The sequence below is a fragment of the Pleurodeles waltl genome, chromosome 2_2 (genome assembly GCF_031143425.1).
Source record: "Pleurodeles waltl isolate 20211129_DDA chromosome 2_2, aPleWal1.hap1.20221129, whole genome shotgun sequence".
Taxonomy (NCBI): domain Eukaryota; kingdom Metazoa; phylum Chordata; class Amphibia; order Caudata; family Salamandridae; genus Pleurodeles; species Pleurodeles waltl.
Genome location: NC_090439.1, coordinates 1,095,087,276 through 1,095,099,882, shown reverse-complemented (window position 1 = coordinate 1,095,099,882; position 12,607 = coordinate 1,095,087,276).

The following is a 12,607-nucleotide window of genomic DNA, read 5'->3' as shown; positions in this document are numbered from 1 at the left end:
CTCAGCTTGCATTCATAAATATGTACCTGACCATAATTTAAGACCTTCTCATTTGAATCTTCTTTCCATTCCTTCCTTCAAAAAGAAGATACTGTGTCACTTCTCGTCACTTGTCCCCACATTTGAAACACCCTTCTCCCTGATTTCAGGTTCGCTCCCTGCTATCTTAAATTCAAGAAACTCCTGAAGACTTGGCTCTTCAGATCGGCCTATGATTAAACTCAACAGAGTGTTTAACTGAAGTTTTGCTTCCGTAGCTTCAGCGCCATGAGACCTTTGGTGGATGTGCACTTTATAAGTTCACATAACATAACATAAAATAACAACATAGCAAAACATAACATAATGTAACAAAACATAAGATAATAAAACATCACATAGCAAAACATAGCATAACAAAACATAACATAACCAAACATAATAAAACATAACATAATACAACATAACATAACCATGATTTACAGCATCCAATCATCCTAATGGCCTGACAGGATCTGTAATTGTATCAAGGATGCTATGATACATTTGCCCTTTGCACTATCTTCTCCGCAGGCCTGTTTTTTCACAAAGGATTTCACAGTGAGGCTGAGCCCAGATTTTCCAGAATCTGCAAAAAATACAAACAAACAACATAATTGTTTAAATGGGAAACAACCATTACAATTACAATGTGACCAACGCAGGTGCATTACCATGCATTGCCTTTACCACGCAGGATTTTACAACAAATATGCCTTTGCTAGCATGCCTTTATAACGAATTTCATTGTAAAGGCATGAATGGTAAGATCATATGCGTTTTAATTGTAATTATAAGGTAAGCACAGCACAGCAAACAGTCCCAGCATGAAGTGGAGACACTGTGCGTGGCGGTCCAAGCGGGGTGCTGGCCACTCAAAATGACTTTCCAAATGTCCTTACATATAAGAAAAGTACAGACACTAATGTGCAGGGTGCGCGTGGCAAATTTATTAATGTAGCTTCACCAAAGTGGTTCGCCCGTAGCCTTGTTCATGGTCAGTGTTTGCAGTTAAGGCAGCCATTAAAAAAGTTATTTTACAATAAACAGAGAAGAAAAACTTGTTTCAAACACAAAAACAACAACAGTACCATTAAGAACTTCCCCAATCATTACAAAATTACTCCTTAATTAAAATTAATGTTTGGATTGTACATAAACAAACTAGAAGACATATGCAGATAAATATATTTATGACTGATCAATTAAATGTCCACAGAATTTTCCGTTTATGATATAATGTCCTATAGCAACTTGTGCACACCGATCATTACACCATCAATGAATGTAAGTCTCTAAGGCAAATAACCTTAGAATGGTACGCAATACAGTACAAATATACTGTGTTTGCGGTCCAGCCACTTGTGTTAAGCGGGAACTTGAACGGGAGCGCCATCTTGGAATATTTAAACAAGCAAAATACACAAGTGTGAGTTCTGTTGATGAAATGCCCACAGTTTTTTCCGTGTATGATATAATATCCTGTAGCAACATGTGCACACTGATCATTACACACCATCAATGAATGTAAGGCCCATATTTATACTTTTCTAGTGCCGCATTTACAGTGCTTTTTGACGCAAAAACGGCGCAAACTTACAAAATACAATTGTATTTTGCAAGTTTGTGCTGCTTTTGCGTCAAAAAATTACGCAAAGGCAGCGCTAAAAAAGTATAAATATGAGCCTAAGTCTCAAAGTCAAATGACCACAAAAGATACACAATACAGTACAAATATCCTGTGTTTGCGGTCAAACCACTTTTGTTAACCAGAAACTTGAATGGGAGCACCATCTTGGAATATTTAAACAAGTAAAATACACAAGTGTGGGTTCTGTTATTATAAGACCCACATAGGTGTACTTAAAATTCTTGAATCTGTTCTGTTATCTAAATAAACTCCATCTGGATTGTGCGGAGAAAAAATATTTATGGATACAATATGTCCATAGATAGATAGATAGATAGATATTAGGGAAATGTTTTTTAAAGGGTAATTTTAGGTGTTAAGGTCGGTATGGGTTTTTGGGTGGTAAGGGCATTTTTAGGGTTTGGGGTGGGTGTGGGTTTTCAGGTGGTAAAGGCATGTTTAGGGTGGGTATGGTAAGGTTTTTTTTAGAGCTTAGTGTGAGTATGGGTTTTTGGATGGTAAGGGATTTTTAAGGTTTAGGATGGGTATGGGTTTTGGGTATTTTTAGGTTTTAGGGTGGGTATGGGTTTTTGGGTGGTAAGGTGATTTCATATCTATACACACACACACATATATATATATATATACATATATATATATATATATATATATGTATATATATATATATATATATATAGGATATACTTACCACTTTACTTTTTACCACGCATATGCCTTTACCAACAATGTCAACAGATTTGTGTGGTAAAAGCATGTGGGGTAAAGATATATGTGTGGTAAAAAATTGCATTAGAATGACAATGCGTGGTAGTGGCCCTTGCATTGTAATACCTGTGTTGTAATGGCACTTGTGGTAATGGTTTGCGTTGTATCATCATACATCCGTTTAAATACCCTAAAACCCAGTATGTAAAAGGCAACTGGAGTTCTGAAGAATTGAAAAATGATAGTTTTGGCATCCCAAAGAGCTTATCCCAAGTTATAATCTGAGTATCTATATATACCTGAGCTTCCAGGGCCTCAGTGGGCAGGGACAGATATGCTGGAAATGGTTAAATGGGAGACTTGCTAATGGTCCAAATATTCTTCAAAGTAAAGGCTGCAACAGGAAATTTAATAAAGTGTTACCTCAAGGATAGCAAACTGTAGAGGCACCCATCTTGTAAGTGGCTATTATTGGTGAAAAAATTCAGGTGGAAGGACCATCAATTGGACCTCGGGCAACCTGGTGTGGGTGCTCCCTGTGTTCTCAGTTGGATTGGCCAGTATTGTTCTGGGTTTTCAGTTGCCCTGCTCCTGGTTTCTATGTTCTTTGCTCATCGCTTGAAGATTCTGGTTATCATAAAATCCCCTTTAGATGTGGCTCCAGCATGAAGAACCACAGCTCTGAGGTCATTAGACACAACAAGCAAGCTAATCACAGATCTTCTTTGCCGACACTTAGAGAGGGGGGACGTGTGGGGGCATAATGTTTCAACAGTAAAGGAAGCCAACATAGAAAGAAAGGAGCAGAAGCCTGCTGACACTAAGTAGGTGGACCTGGACCCACTCACTGCAGGGGTTGAGGGGGGACTGTGCAGCTGGCTCCAGTTGTACCAGTGATTGATCATGCTGGGCTTTCCACCCTAAAACCTCTGGACTTGGACTTGGAGGAAGATCTACTTTTTGGTACTCCTGAACATGCTGTCTCTTATAATCATGCTGTGAAGCTCCAGGCATATGGTGTAAATCTGGATAAAAGGTCGATGGAATCACTAGAGATTTCTGTGGGAGCTTCCACCTTTAGTATGGTTGAAATTGCTCAGATTGTTCAACTGCTGATGACCTGGCACATTGCCATTCCCGCCAATGCCCAACAGGCTCCACGGCTTGCAGGTTCTTAACCAATTCACACAACTATGGTAAGAAACAGCCTGGTGATGTGCCTTTTGGGTCCGGTCCAGGCCTTTAGACTGCCAGTGGTAGTGAGTTACCAACTCTTCCAAACCCCACCTTAAGGTGTATGTTGTGATAATTAACAAAATGATCCCTTTGGATGGTAAATCCAAAACAGCATTGGATTTCCAACCCGATACCCCTCTAGTCACTGACTTAAAAAAGGCTCCCAGGAAGAAAGAAAGACTGCTGGCAAAGGGACAAAGACGCAAGGGGATTTATAGAGTCTGTTATTCCAGATTATCATGACAATGTGGAGCAGTGTTTTTTCACTGTTAGGTGGTTCAGTACAAGACTTCAGTGAGAAAGGCAGCAGTGAGGCCTCCGGAACTGACAAAGTGGGACGAAAAATCCTGGAGGGGCGGCTGCAAGAACAGTGGCTCTACATTGGATGCACCGGGAGAGGAAGAAGAGTTATTGAAGTGGTATCACGCAGCATCATTTTAAACCCCACAGGCGGGGGCTCAGAAGAGGCCAGCAGCCTGATTTCTAAGATGGTGATAGGGATATCAAACATCAGTCTACTGACAACAATTACTTGTCTACTGGTAGTGACATTAGGGGAATGGAAGGTAAACTGACATATTAATCAATGTTATTTAATCTCATAGAAAGGAAACATGCCAAGACTATCCTGCAATAAAAACGCTAATCGCAAAATTCAACCCTCAGTACTTAAGATACCGAAGTATTTTGGTAAATGAGACTAAAGATCAATGAACTTGGGCATCGCAATTTACTGTAGTGACTGGTGGACATTAAGTTTAAATTGAAATCTTCAGGGACCTACTGCATCAAACCATCTAGGATGTCTGTTGGTTAAGGAGGGAGCCTCAAGGCAGAAACCAAGGCCATTTATTGCTGCTTTCTTCCTGAAAGTCGTTTCCAGATCTTACTAAAAACAACGTAATCTTGCAAATCCATCTGTGCATCACCTTTCATTGCAACAAAAGCAAAATTCAGCAGCAGTGCAGGTATAAACTACCATAACCCACAGCTTTTCTTATTTGCATTGGTAACTTCCTCCTTCGTCGGCAGATATACCGAACTGCACGACCCTGATACCCTGTAAAGACTAATAGGTTCTCTTTCTTGTGCCATAGGACGGTGGTACTTCACTAGCAATGATGAATGTGTGAATAATCCTTTACAGCATGCCAGAGCACAATGATGTCTTCCAAAACCTGCTAACCTGGAGATTATAAGGGGTGGTAGAACATCAGAGGTGAAGGCACACAATCCTAGATAGAGGAATGATGACGCTGAATACATCATAGATTGTTAACATGTATGATAAGTATAAACATGGTGATTTATTGATGTATTTAAATTAAGAATAAGATTTTTTTCTTTTCTTGGGAGTTGACAGTCTGGTTGATTTTCTCTAAGAGGGGATGGGAGAATGAGGAGGCGTAGGGTGGGATTCTGGAATAAGGTGAAAAGACAACATTATGGGATGGGAGCTGAGGACGAGCATGGAAAATAAACAGAGGAAAACGAGCAAGTGGAAGAATAATTACATGTACCTGACATTTCTTACCTTTGTAATATATCACCAATGCCTGTTGCAGTAGGGATGGCATGGACAGTTAATGGGTTAAATGATTCACGTGAGAGGTGACTGGTTGTAGAAGAGTTCAAAGAGTAGGGCTTAGTACATTCTGTATGCAAGAGACACACACTGCGTTTAAATATTCAAATCTCTGGACTGGGTTTTTTTCACTGATGTCTGCACATCTCCAAGATGGCCATGTTAAATACATTTAGGATCTTGCAGGTTCAGAATATATTAATCAACATATGTGGTCATTGGCCAATTGTTCAATTTATTAATTCGTAGAGTGCATGGTCAATGGCCCAAACCGCAATGACTTCAAAATTTCTGACATTTTGACAATAGACCTTGCTGTATGGTAAGGGCGTGTGATTGCATCCATGATTTCAACTGTCCATTAGATAGGATTTGGGATACTAGTGGGAAACAGGATTCCGTCAGTTTGAGGAAGGTTAGGTTGTCTATTGAGTACTTTATGGGTATTTGGTTTGACATATTTGTACTCATTCTCAAGGGGCAAAAGAGCTGGTTATGCTTTTTCACTTGCATCCACATTGTGACTATTCAAAAATGTATATGTTTCTATATTCAAAGGAGATAATGGGTGAAGTGGGTATCCTATCATTTCCAAAGTCTCTTTGAATCATATTCCGCTATGGTTTCAGGTCAACCATGTGAGAGATGCCACAATTAGGTCTTGATCATGGGTACTCGCAAAGATTTTCCCAGGGGCCAAAAGTTTGGTCTGTCATTTGGGCTGTAGTGAAGCGAGCAGGGCGGCAGTCATGGTTGGGGTTTTTTGGAGGTGTGTTGGAAGTTAGGTGGGTTTATGGGAGTAAAGTATAAACATCTACAATCAATCAATCAAACATTTTATAAAGCGCGCTACTCACCCATTAGGGTCTCAAGGCGCGGGGGGAGAAGCTATTAGTCGAAAAGCCATGTCTTGAGGCATTTTCTGATGGCCAGGAGGTCTTGGGTCTGGCGTAGTTGGAGCGGTAGGGAGTTCCAGGTCTTGATAGTGAGGTAAGACAAGGATCTTCCTCCGGTGGTGGTGTGGTGAATGCGGGGGACGGAGGCGAGGGCGGGGCTGGAGAAGCAGAGCTGGCGGGAGGGGGTGTGGAAGGTGAGTCTGTCATTGAGGTAGGCCGGACCTGTGTTGTGAAGGGCTTTGTGTGAGTGGGTGAGTAGTTTGAAGGTGATCCTCTTTGATACGGGTAGCCAGTGTAGCTCTCTGAGATGGGCTGAGATGTGGTTGCGGCGTGGGATGTCAAGGATGAGTCGGGCGGAGGCGTTTTGGATACGTTGTATTTTCTTTTGTAGTTTGGCTGTGGTTCCTGCAAAGAGTGCGTTGCCGAAGTCCAGTCGGCTGCTGACTAGGGCGTGGGTGACTGTTTTTCTGGTTTCGATGGGAATCCACTTGAAGATCTTGCAGAGCATGCGGAGGGTGTTGTAGCAGGAAGAGGAGACTGCGTTGACCTGTTGAGTCATGCTGAGTGCTGAGTCAAGGATGATGCCCAAGTTCCGTACTTGGGTGGTGGGGGTGGGGGCGGCTCCGACGGAGGTAGGCCACCAGGAGTCGTTCCAGGCGGAGAGGTTGCTGTCGAGTATGAGGACCTCTAGTGGCTGAATTGCATAAAGTGAAACCAGAAAAACAGGCATTAATCCCGGCTTCCTTACTTTACCAAACTGTGTGATCCTATGCAATTTTTCATTCCACTTTCCCTTCATTCTGACATATAAAAGGACTAGAAATAGAGGACTTCAGGATGAGTGGTGTACAAAACTTTCTCCTGTGTCTGATTTAAGAAACAATATTGTTGTTCATGTGTAACACAAAACCAGGCCACATAAAGGGCCACATAACCACTGACTTGCCTCTTAGTTCATTATTGGCATTATTTCCACAGTGGGGGAAGAAAGAATGCTTCTAGATTGATTCATGTTTAATAAAAAAATCACTTAAAAAAAATAATTCTCAATTTTCAATGTACTGATATAATCTGATTTACTAAGGTGACACTGTTCTGCAAATTAATAAAATACACTTTTTCAATTCTGAAGAGACATCATATTTTTACCCTTTTGCTGCAAGATGTCTTTAAAACATGAAAGTGTTCCTAAAGTTAAGGGGTGCACAACACCCTAGTGATATCCTTTTTTTAACTGCAATTAATCTGTTAATAAACGCCTGTGTAGGTAAAAAATGTTTTAAAGTTAGTGTTCAGTCTCATAAAAAGCAGCTCAATGCTGCTATTGACGAGGGGGATGCATGCAAAGGTCTGGATGGCCGCATCAGGCCCCCCACCCACTGGCCGTACTTTGAGTATCACAGGTATAGATGAACATTTGACCATTTTCAATTTAGATGACCATGACTACTGAAATAGTATGAGGAGCTAGCTAAGAGAATTTATTGACTGTAATTTTGGATTGGCATCCTTGCCAGTTATTTGGGATACTTTTGATGATCCTATAAGATGTGCGACTCCTGGGTAAGCAATAGCTAAACATTCACAGGCCAGACAATTGGCCAAAGAAACATGAAGATGCTACTGAAACTTGAGGTTCAAAAATACTATACAATTCAACTTCAAATTAGGGAGAAAGCTACAAGAAACAATAGAGTAGCTATTCGGAATAAGGATGGAATATTGAACTAGGTGGTTAATAACATTTTAGCAGAATTTCATAAATATTGGCAGGTTCTTTTTCGGAGCCAGAAATTGATGCCCATTTGCAAGGAATTCAACTGGATAACCTTGCAGGAGATAGTTGGATATGACATTAGTCATAGCTTATATGAAGTTCATAATGATGCCATTGATGATATCTTGTGACATGTCCTGTGTAAGGTTGTGAGCAGTGTGCGAATGCCATTGTAGTTGCATAACTAATTGCAATCGATGCATTTCAGTGATAGATTTTGAGTCATCACCGTTGAGGAATTTTACTCTGTATTTTCATGCCTCCTGTGATACATGCTGTTCTCCTAGAAAGTGCAAAAACTGCCATAGCTTCAGTGTGACATTGACTGTATTGCTTCATCATGAAAACCACTGCTTTTGTTGCAATCCTTGAAGATTACTGCCTGATGAAGATCCTAACCCAGGCCCTTCTAGTACGTCATAACACATCAATCCTAGCAGGTGTATTAATCTGGTATTCTAATAAATTCAATAGTTAATAAGCGGCACTAATGCTCCTGCTACCACCTGTGGCGTGTGCTCTAACAATTCACAATCTGTTGATATAAATGTATCATGACTATTACAAAAACAAACACATCATCGATATGCCTGGAATAATGAATCCTATATGAAGGAGAATATAGGAGATGCTTTTAATATTGCTCGAAATAACTTACAAGTGTCGTATTTAGCACTAATTGAGTCATGAAATAGAGGTATTCCATTTTCGGATTATATGACCATGTTATTTTTCTTGGTATGTATGCAGGTAAATCCGCTGAAGAGACAGTAAAGCAGTGTACAGCGTCAAAAATAAGGGTTACAGTCAAGAAGTGATTGGCGCGGTAGCTGTATTGTGGACTGTTGCTGTATCATTCATCACCTCCATCAGAACAGGACAGGACACCTACTATTATTTGTTAATCCACATTCCCAGTATTTCATTGGGATGTCCAAAGCTAAAAGCCCACCAAGAGGGCCCCTCTGCATCTTCATCACCCAGAGTATGTTTCCCTGTGCACTTTTCCTCTACCTTGTTTCCAGACCTGCTGGGCTGGTGGCTTATGTAGGACATTCCCTTTCTCCTGCTTTCTTTCTCTGTCTTCCATAATCAGATACCAGTAGGAAACACCATTTTACCATAATGTTACCTTCATCCTGTCTATCTCAGGGAAGATAGTTGTACTACTATAGTAAAGCATAATACTGTATTCCAATTGTATTATGGCTGTAGTGTAGACAACTTCATCCTGAATATTCCTCTATTGTATTAGGTTGTGTCAGAAAGGGGTCTATAGTTGGCAGAGGTATGAACCATGTCCAAGTAGGGACCACAGTCCTGTAGGAAAGTACCATCTTGCCTGGCATGTTACCCCCATTTTTACTTGTGTGTCAGTTTGTTTTTGCCTGTGTCACTGGGATCCTGCTAGCCAGGACCCCAGTGCTTATAGTTTGTGGCCTATATGTGTTCCCTGTGTGGTGCCTAACTGTATCACTGAGGCTCTGCTAACCAGAACCTCAATGTTTATGCTTTCTCTGCTTTTAAAACTGTCACTGCAGGATAGTGACTATTTTCACCAATTCTGATTGGCACACTGGAACACCCTTATAATTCCTTAGTATATGGTACCTAGGTACTGGGGTTCCAGGAGATCCCTATGGGCTGCGGCATTTCTTTTGCCACCCATAGGGAGCTCAGACAATTCTTGCACAGGACTGCCACTGCAGCCTCAGTGAAATAACGTCCATGTTATTTCACAGCCATTTTACACTGCACTTAAGTAACTTATAAGTCCCCTATATGTCTAACCCTCACTTAGTGAAGGTGAGGTGCAAAGTTACGAAGTGTGAGGGCACCCTGGCACTAGCCAAGGTGCCCCCACATTGTTCAGGGCAATTTCCCCAGACTTTGTGAGTGCGGGGACACCATTGCACGTGTGAAATACATATAGGTCAATACCTATATGTAGCTTCACAATGGTAACTCCGAACATGGCCATGTAACATGTCTAAGATCATGGAATTGTCCCCCCAAGCCAAATCTGGTATTAGGGTGCCTATCCCATGCATCCCCGGGGCTCCAGCATGGACCCCGGTTACTGCCAAGCTAGCTCTCTGGGGTTTTCTTTGCAGCTACTGCTGCTGCCAACCCTCAGACAGGTTTCTGCCTTCCTGGGGTCAGATCATGCCTCATAGTGAGGGAATGTTGAGAAAGTGGAATCTTAGGATCCTGTGATTCCAGAAGTGGTGAGGGGCAGAAGGAATAAGCAGTTGAGGAGAGATGGAGGCTTGATACTTTGCTGGGGGTTATGTATGCTGTTATACTATCAACTTGAAAATAAAGATGAAGAAAATGAACCTGGATTACCGCGTGGTTCCTACATAATTTGGCGACGAGGGTTGTTCTGCGCAGGGGGCAGAAATTACTTATAACCCCCAACCCCTGGATATCGTCAAGACTTGAACACCTTAATTAATGAATATAGACAAGTATCTGCTTCCTAAGTAAGTTGTACTTTTCATTTTATGAAGAACAGTAATCCAAAGGAAAGACTTTCTATGGGTGTTAACGTTATTTGTAAGAACTGGTATGTTTGAACGAACTTCGATCTGAATCGGGAACATTGAAGTTAAATACGATTGATATAATTATGAACATAGGAAGAGAAGATTTGGTGCGGTGTGGCTAAGTCAATTTTGCTTCATGTCTGAGATAGTTTTTTAGCTAAGTAGCTTCGCGTGCGTGTATAGACGCACATGTGAAACCGATCGATTCAAACATCAACAGTGCGCGTGTTGAGCACACGCGCACTGCATCGAGCTAAATGCTTGACACATGCGCGTGCTACACGCCCGTGTGTGAATTCAATCGATTCAAACATCAACAGTGCTCGTGTTGAGGCACGCGCACTGCACCGACCACAACAATTGACAGACGCGCGTGCTACAAGGAATAAATCGGGACTAACGCAAATTATTAAGGAAAGAGAAAAATAAAAGAAGACTTACCTTATTACAGTTATGTCGGCCGGCTTCCTCTTTGATGGAGTTCAACTTATCTATTGAAGTCCTGCTTACACCGATTGGGTGAAATAGAATAAAAAACACTGTGGAAAGACTATTGGACAGAGGAAACAAGAATAGAAACAAAAAGTGGACTGTTATTTGCACACAGTGTTGGAGAAGGATTATTATGAACATTGAGCTAAAGTGTTGTTGTGTTAAATTATTATTTTAGATTATTATTTTAACTTATTACTTTAATTTATTATTTTAGTATATTATTATAGTTTATTGTTTTTTTTTCTCCTTCAGGATGGCAGAACAAAATATGTCTTCACCACCATGTTTTCTACCAGTACCTGGTGAACCTTCAATTTTATGGAAACGGTGGCGAAATATGTTGTCCACCTATTTGTTGGCTATTGCGGGGGATAGATATACCCCTGTTAGGAAACAAGCAATACTGCTTCACCATCTTGGAGCGGAAGGGAGAAGAATTTATGATGACCTGCCTGAAATCCCTCTAGGCACTGGAGATGGTCATCCTACTAATGTTTATGAAATGTCTTTATTGATGCTAGAGAATCATTTTACTCCAAAATTGAGCACAGTGTTTGAGCGTCATAAATTCTTCTCCCGTGTTCAAGGCCAGGATGAGGACATTATGTCATTTGTGGCAACTCTTAGAGGGTTGGCAGTCACGTGTGACTTTCATGATTTATCTGACTCCTTGATTAGGGATCAAATAGTACGTTGTACTAATAATAAGAAGGTAAAGGAAAAGTTGTTATCAATGGATCCTACGTTGGAGGAAAGTATTCAAGTGGCCAGAAGTATGGAACACACGGCTACTTGGATGAAGGAGATAGAAAAGTCCAACACCCAATTGAAGGATATCGATGATAAATCAACGATGGAAGTGAAGGAAGTAAAATTGAAAAAACAGGAATTTTCGGTTGACAGTACAGAAAGAAAAATGGGTGATAGGAAGACTTTTAACATAATATGTTTTAGATGTGGGTGTTCAGGTCACATTGTATCCAGTTCTAAGTGTACTGCACGTACCCTAGTATGTAGGTCCTGTAGGAGGAAGGGACACTTGGCTAAAGTTTGCAGGTCCAAAGGGAAAGTGATGAGTAATGTGAAATCTATTGACAATTTAGATGAGAATCACCAAGAAATCATATAACCCATCTATGAGATTAGTGAAACAAAGCAATCTCTAGCAGAACCTAAAGGTGTGGGAAGGTGGAAGAGTGAAAGTTCTTACAAATTAGAAAAACCACATTGCCATGTGGTTATGGATTCTGTAATAGTGAAGGTATTAGTGGATTTGGGTAGTCTTTTCACATTGATCTCTAGGGAGACTTTTGAGGGCACATAAAAAAAAAAGGTTGATGATTTGTTTAGCGGTTGGTTATGGAGGCAAGAGAATAGAAATCATAGGAATGGAATGGATGGATATTGCGTTTGAAGGGAATGGAGTTTATGGTAAAGTTTATGTGACGAATGAAGGATCAGATCTTTTGGGATGGAGACATCAAAAAGATTTAAATATAGTGCTCGATCCGAATGCCCCTAATCCGGTTATGATTATGGAACAAGCGGCCAATGTGGATGATTTAGTTTCCAATGAACAATGGTCTGAAAATTTAATGTCTACGTTTTCGGGAGTTCTCACTGACAAACTCGGAAAATTGAAGGGATTTACACATCGTATAATTTTGAAAAAAAATGTTATCCCAATAGTGCATA